Source organism: the organism of the source record quoted next, unplaced genomic scaffold, assembly GCF_019419815.1.
Source record: "Pyrus x bretschneideri cultivar Hongxiangsu unplaced genomic scaffold, Pyrus_bretschneideri_v1 Contig29, whole genome shotgun sequence".
Taxonomy (NCBI): Eukaryota; Viridiplantae; Streptophyta; class Magnoliopsida; order Rosales; family Rosaceae; genus Pyrus; species Pyrus x bretschneideri.
Window position 1 is genome coordinate 3,864,017 of NW_025999601.1, and position 8,360 is coordinate 3,872,376.

General features: G+C 37.8%; 1 pseudogene; it reads right to left on the reverse strand.

Moving 5' to 3' along the window:
* Positions 1-486: 486 nt before the first annotated feature.
* Positions 487-8,042, reverse strand: LOC103929875 (annotated as a pseudogene).
* Positions 8,043-8,360: the final 318 nt, after the last annotated feature.

The following is an 8,360-nucleotide window of genomic DNA, read 5'->3' on the forward strand; positions in this document are numbered from 1 at the left end:
ATATACTCAACAAAATATATATATATATATATATATATATATATCCAACTGTAACTGCACCCGACTATTATTGCACTAAAGGTGAGGGGCGTTTTTCCTTCTACAATATGATTGCTTCTCACTAATATTATCAATTGTTAGGGAGAGATTAACATTAATTAGGCATTTCAACTTATTTTATACTTTCACCCAAATTGCTTTGTGCACTACTCTTTTTAATTGAGATGGACAAACCAAAGAACTTAGGAACTGTATCCAACTAACATGCTACTCTTATCGACAAGTAGGCATTGCCATGCGACTACTGAGAGACTTCCCAACTAAACTTGCAATCTAAGCAACATCTCCATCACCATAACGTGGAAGCTGGAATTCTCTGGTTGCAAACACAGATAATAGCAATACTCGTAAATCTTTAACCTCGAAATCTTTTGCAATCTACCGAAGGTTGTCTACGATTCATAAGTATGAGACGATCCAAGGAAATGAAAATTTTGGAGCCCCGGAGGAGTTACACTTAACATCCTCCATATTATTATTAACCTAAAACGCATACATACAGCGATATTGAGAATTACAAGAATACAATAACCGTGACAATGTCGCTACATAGGCCCTCTTCACGACACCTAAAAGACATTCAAACTCAAATCATCGTCATCTTCATTTCCATCTTGGTTCGGTTTGGAGGGAGAACCTCGAGTATGTATATGAAATTTAAGCTAGAAAAAAATGTGGCGCTTACAAAACTGACCCTCTTTCACCGCCATAGCGTACCAGTGTTATGTTAACTTGGAAGATAGTTGCGGTTTGCCATGTATAGTTTCTTCATAGGGGTTCAAACAATATACCGGGGTGTGGAGAGACAAAACGCTGTATGATTCCGTCCCTTGTGCTACACGCGGCCAACTATGGTTTCTTGATCTCATCTCTTTTGGGCTGATTCTGGTATCCATAGATGTTGAATGAGGTGAGCGAAATTGAGATATGGGCCGTATCCGACATAACCTCCCATTTGAGAAGTTTTCGGCTTCGAAGTTCAACTGTCTTTGGCTAGTGGCTTTCAAGTTTACTTTTGGACCAGCCACAGGAGGGAAACTGACTGAAACAGCTGGGAGGCAACTAGAGTCTTCATTGCATGAGGGAATAGTTGCGTTCGGCATTGCTCTACTCCTTTTCCAAGTCGAGATTGTTGTAACCTGGATGGAACCTGCACAGCCAAAAAATAAGTCTTAAGAACTAGTTCAAATTGACAGGCATCACTCAAACTGCGTTCTCTTAGTACGGGGTATGGTCAAATTGAAAACACCAGCTGATATACCGATTAAAAGTCTTCATATTTTATGCGACAATCACCAGCCACTACTTTCAAATACGGATTATTAACTAATGCAACGTAATATAAAATAAAGGCTGCTGGCATTATTTAGAGTGCCCTCAATCTTCAACGTATTTCAGACAAACAAGATGGGTTAGAAAGTGACACCGTTTATGATCAATCCATTAGACATAGTCTAACTTCTGAAGGACACTACTACCATAAGTTGCAACAACTTGTTGGATATATAGATAAGTTCCCATAACTCAAAAATCATTTGGTTAAGTGAATCTTAAATCTGAGCTACCACAATAATGTCCCCAACTGCACATCGATAGATGCACACGCCTGGATTTATGGTAGTCAGACTAATTGGACCTATGCTCCAATTACATACTTCGTAGACAGACTAATTAACTCATTCTACCAATTTATATGTGACTTGCGTATTCTATCAAAATTCTTCTTGCTGAGGCATATTGATAAATTTCGTAGGAGCATTTTTACACATGGAAAGATGACAAAGTGTGTAGTTCATAAAGACAAGAAGGGTTCTTGTTTCAATCATGAAAGCAATCAAGTTCAACAGTTTAAATCCTTAATGCAAATATTAACTGTCATCAACGTTAACTAGACACAAAAGATCAATCAAAGCCTCTACAATAGTGGATTATGAGTTCAGAACTCTAATCGTCATGACTCATCCATCAACCAGTAAACAGCTAATCAGACGGCACAACTGCTCATTAAGAGGACACCACGCACTAGCTTTTTACCTATACCAAATCCTTATTAAATAATATAAATATAAACCTGGTGCAGCGATATATAAGTCTATGATTTCTAATCCAAAAATTATAGACAAATTCTTTATGAAGTTGCTTGGCTAAGAGGAAAGGAAAAGATGCTTACTTGATCCAAAACCATGACATCATTTGGACAACCACAATATAAATTTTCCTACTGCTTGCTAATATATTGATTGGCTACGGTTTTCATTTTTGGAATCTAAGGCCCTGGATAGCATATATGTCTTAACACCACAAGACATTCTATTCATAAACGCTGACTTATCACAACAACTTTATGAAATGAAATTCCAAGAAATATTTTGTAAATGAAAAGTTCAGAACTCACTCCAGAGACGAGGCTACTTGACGCAAATGCCAATGTAGACGAAGAAAATGGAGATTTCCCAGGTTTGTTTCCCTTCTGGCCAATTTTAGTTGCATCTTGATCTGCAGTTGCAGAACCAAAACTTGATGGCGCAACATCATCCTCATCTTCATCTTCCTCTTCATCTTCATCTTCATCCTCTTCAACTAAGGGTTTCTCATCTTGCTTAGCCGATGCAGCAGAAGTATCTTCTTCCTCCTGCAAACCCACTTCGACCTTCTTCTCCTCTTTCTCTCTCCTCTTTAACTCCTCATCCACATCCTCAATTACCTCTTCTAGGCACAACTCAGCCTCTACAAGTTCAAGTTCTTTTTCAATCAACTTCAACTTCAACTCACCGGCTTTCCTCTTCTCTTCAGTCCATTTCTCTACTTTTTCAAAAATGGGCTTGCATGCATTTTCTACCGCTGATACTACACGCATCCATAAATTTTTCTTCTTCGCATCAACATTTCTTCCATAGAACTCATCAAAACCAAGGGGAAGGAACTCCACCTTTTTTGGGTCCACCTCTTCCCCATCTTTCAGAAGCGGCTGCCAAAATAAGCACACCCCATATTTTTCATCATTAATATAGTTGATTACCCGTCCAGTTCGTGTGTGTAGGATTATGGGATCTTCAGTATATACAAGCTTCGATGGGTCTTCAGGATCAGGCTCTGGTTCCTTGTTAACAAGAACAAATTCTGGAGTTTCATCTGATCAAGCAAATGTAACATATATTTAGTATGCAACTTAACTTTGTCCCTTTTGGCCGAAGACCAAACCACACATTATATTCGGAGAAACAGAACACTAAACGGAATTCTATGAAGAAGCCACTGGCTTATGTGGCTAGGTAACACCTCTCAATTTTACAATGGAAAGATAAAAGCGTTCATAAAATTGAGTTTTTCGTATGTTGGGAAGATCTCTAACATTCTGCACTCCAAAAAAATGGGTGGATGTGCAGAGCAAATTTTTTTAAATGGATGCGAGATGGGGGAGAGGGGGTATGTCTATGGATGATGAAATTAATACCCCTTGACCACCAGTATTCAAGCTCAGCGGGCATGGGTATCCTCAGTGGAGCTTTATAGAAAGAGTTCATCCACATTTCCCTTTCTTCATCGACCTCATGCACATATGTTTTCCAATAATCAGGTACCTGACAAAGAAGTATAAACACTTTTCTATGAGAAAAGAAATATTACATACTCAACTTCTTAAACCTAACCAATCAATTTCCTGACTAATTAAGGTATATTGATTTACTTCCATTTGTTTTATGTGAAAATTTTTACCAGCCATAAACAATTGATGATAACTTACTTCATAAAATTGGTTTATGAAGCCTGGTGCCATCCAAACATCATCATCTTCATAAAAGTAGGGATGTTGAGGATCACCATAAGGTCCCCTTTCTTCCCTAACCACTTTAAAAGAAAAGAAATTCCATTGTCATGAACCAAGGAGAGATCACAGACTACACAGAAGCTGAACGGATCTTATGGTATAAACCAGATCTACATGATGCAAAAATTACAATAGTAATTCAAAGTTCCTGTGTACACAAATTTACAAAATCAACAAAATCTGCAATTTCTGAGGGCTAGATTATCAGAAAAATATTAATAATAAATGGAGCAAGGCCCCAAAAAGCGCTCAACTAAACATATGCAAACTTATAAGGGGTGTTCAAGAACTACTGGTATCTCTTCAGTAAAAATAATGCGTACACTCCATAGTCTGCTGAAATGCTATCGTTCCTTTTTGGTCAATGTCCTCAAATGCTATCTATATGGACAATTTAATCCGTGAATAAATACTAACAACATGCAAGTCATATTCCTGACAACAACGGTATATGTTTTAGTGCATATTTAGTTAACCTCTGGCCAGAAACTTCCAACTATAAAAGTTGAGTTCAAATTTCAGTTTCTACAAGATACAACAATTTGCAACTTAACATCCATGGAAGGCAATTATTAGTATTAAAAACATACTTCCATCAGGCTTGTTGACAAACATATTAGCCTTAGCAGCAGCCACATACCCGCATGCAGCTGAAAAGCAACCAACACATTAGTGAAATCTTCGCACAGATGGTAACTTTCACCTCTGTACTTGTAATGTAAGTATAATACATCAAAGAGGGAACATATATTTTTACCGCTGATACATCCTCATCACAACCAGTATCATCCTCCACTAACTCCCCAAAATAGAACCTACCCTGCATGCAAAGAGAAGATAAAGTACCTTAACTCAATAGCCATAATATAGTATGAAGCTGTTACAAACAGGGGCAGAACTTTCACATTATTTGATGCCCTACATGTTATTTCATTACTTTCCACTGTCAATTTTTTCACTAGCATCCCCTACAAGCATCTTGTATTGCTCGAGAGTATACTGGGATTTCCCACTGTCCCACATTTATTAGAGAGAGGCTGTCGTTGTAACCTAGGGATCTAATTTTGAGTTAAGAGATGTTATTAAGTTCTTATGAAGCCCTAGGGTAGTTTACAACTTGGTTTATTACTCGTAGATTGGGAGACAGGTTCTACATCATATTCGGATTAGAAGTAGTAGAAAACAAAAAGAAAAAGTATTGATGTTTTATGGAAACATTGGTGGTCTCAATTCAAAGGAATATGAATAGATATATCAGTATCGTTATAGGTCAAGGAAAGCTATAGATATTCTTTAAAATATAAAAACTGAAAATGAAAATTGGAGAAATATAAAACTAACTAATGATGCACCACTTAAACTTACAATAATAAACTTCATAAAATAAAGCAAAGAATTTATACCGGTACATCAGTTTTGCTATTAAAGTTATTTTTCCAGATCAATTAGCCATGTCTTGAATCTAAACAGTCCTCTTTCTGCTGAATATTGTACAACTTTCACTTTGTATGTCTTACTACCCCATATATTGTGGTCACTCAATCTACATGGTTCAATCTAATTTCAAAGATGTTGCTTCGTGTATTTTATTGTGACAAACAACAGGAAAAAACCTCCACTTGTACTTGATAAGAGGCAATATTTCTCTACTCTTTTGACCTCTTCCGTATCTTAATGTTGACTCTACGTGTTTAGTGAATTTATGAAAAGAAATGGCTTATATTCCATGCACCTACCTAAATGGTAGGCTCATTGACTTCATATACCCCGCATCCATGCATTCTGGCATGCTTCCACTGACCAGCATAACGATACCGACCTTTCTCCATGACAAAGAAAGATCATTAAATAAAATCACAAAACCAGTCTCAGAAAAAGAATATCCATTTGTCTTCTACAGTTGTACAGTAAAACTTGCAAATGCCTTGATAATGATATATGAAAATTGTAAATTAAAAGCCCTCATGCCCATTTCACCTCTTCTGATTGGTAAGAAGGGAAGAGATGCCAAAAGCTAGCTACTCTATACTCACACCTAGACTGTCTATGGGACTATTCAGCACCAGATATTTTCTGGCGGCTTGTTTTGACATTCTTGACACCGTCTAAATAAGATCCTAAGGGTTGGCTACTAAAGAAGGGGGAGTGACATCTTATTCAAGATGACGCAACTTTAGGAACTCAAGCCCATTGACCAATTATCTTACTTGATTTTACTTGATAATCCATACAAATAGCCATATCAAGATAACATATTAAAAAGCTAACCTCCCCTTCCAATCTTAAATAAATCCAATTTTTAATATTAAATAAAATTCATCAAAAAAACATTACAACTGATGTAACATAAAAACACTTTAACTTACAGTTTCCTCCCAAATTGTCTGATCCACTCATCTCTTTCATAAAAGGGTACCTCAGTCTGCCCTCCTGCTTGAAGAAGAATGCTGTCTTCAATATCCATCTCCAGCCATTCCTTGTCTTCCGGGGTCATATAATCTCTTGATATTATGTGCCCTTCAGCACGCATTTGCGCTTCAAGCCTTACAAGAGGGTAACGAGTAACTCAATTAGTTTATAATGCAGAGAAAGAACTCTTAAAGCACTAACTGCTAAGAAATAGCAGGGCACATGAACATAGGGATAATAAATTTACTTGGAACCCGGAATAGGCTCTATATCAGGTATATCAACTTCAACAACCCCATGACCCTCCATGTTATTTTGAAGCCATTCACCTTCATACCTATAGAAGGGAAATGAAATTACATTTCTCACATAAAACAGAATTAACTATTTGCAAGCTAACCGAATTAAATAAACTTAGATAAGGATAAACAGGGGGCCCCAGACAAGGCAAAGTAACAATGCCAATTTATTTTTTAGCTAGTATATTGAACTTGAAAATTACTCCAACCTCACGAAAAAGAACCATAGTGATGAAGCAGACTATATCTCCTGCATGAAATCTTTTTGATACAAGCTTTGTCCACCGCACCCTAGGACGCCAATGTCAAAATACTCACTATCCCGTCATATGCCCCAACAAACAAAATAAAAAAAGATACATTTGCTCAGCCTGCCTTTCTTTCACAATTCTTTTTCTTTCAACATTCTCTTCTAGCAATTTTAAAGATGTGCAAGATAGTCATCGATATATAAGAGTACGGTCACAACTGAAATTCATAAATTCTATACAAACCTGACAAGTCCCGGGTCGGCAACGTAGACTCCTTTCCCATGAGCCAAGTCATCCCACACAGTGCCCTCATACCTTCAACAAAGACCATCATAACATAATGTGATAAGAAACATGACAAGTTAAAACACTGAAAAGAAACAACTTTTTAACATACAAGGAGTAAAAATACAATCTTGCAGGAATGTAGAGAATGAACATTCGTTTCATCATAAAAGAAACAAAATCCGAGTGCAGTAAAGAAAGAAACAGAAACATACGTGCTTCCATCTTCGAAAACATAGCTAACCCATTTGAGAAACTCCTCAATCCTATCCATTTCCTCAATCACAGCCTTGCGATTGGAAACGTCATGGTGGTCATCCGGTATAGCCGGGTAAGGCTTCCGGTAACGGGACATAAAATGGGGCAATTGGCGGGTCCCTGCCGGCCTTAATCTCCTCCCCCCCCCCCCCAACTCCTTCAAGAAGTCCTCCCTCCAATTCTCCGGGTCCTCGGGAAAGTCGAAGAGGTCCTCTTAAAAGACATAGCTTTTGTCCTCCTCCTCCTGCCTTCTCCTCACTCTCTTCCCCTGGAGGACCTGAGAGAAGAGCTTCATGTTCACCTCGGGTGTGTTATCGGCCTCGGGAATATCTTCACCGGGTCGGATGTACTTGAGTGAATCATCCGCTTCGGCGCCATCTTCGGCGCCACCAACACCATCTCCTTCGTACTCGGACGACTCGTCGGAGTCGTACTCGGACTCTGAGTCGTCAGAGGAGGAAAGATTTGCTTTTTCCTCATCTGGGTCGGAATTCGGGTCGGGTTCTTGGTCCTTGAGTTGGGATTCAGTGGGTTTGGGCGAGTCTTGGTCCGGCATTGTGGTGGGTTTTTGGAGAAGAAGAAGAAGAGAAAAAGGTAGCTGGCGAAATGGTCGAATAAGTAGAGAAGCAGCTGCAGAGAGGGACAAACAGAGGGTTTTGCCGTTTGGTATTCTTTACGCTATAAAATTCAAATATATAAAAATAGAAAATAGAAAATAAAGTAAAATTGGTTTGTATGTTATGTGGAGTGTTTAAAATATCGATATTGGTAGAAATATCGATACGTAAATTTGTGAAAATAGTAATAGGTATATCAAATATTGATATTGGTTGGTTTTTTATGGGAATGATGAAAATTTAATATGAAACTTTAGAAATTGTCAAACGTTGGTTTGAATGTATTTAAAGATGTGTAAGAAATATTGACGATCTTTATCGATTTTAAACTAAACTTAAGAGTTTCTCCGAT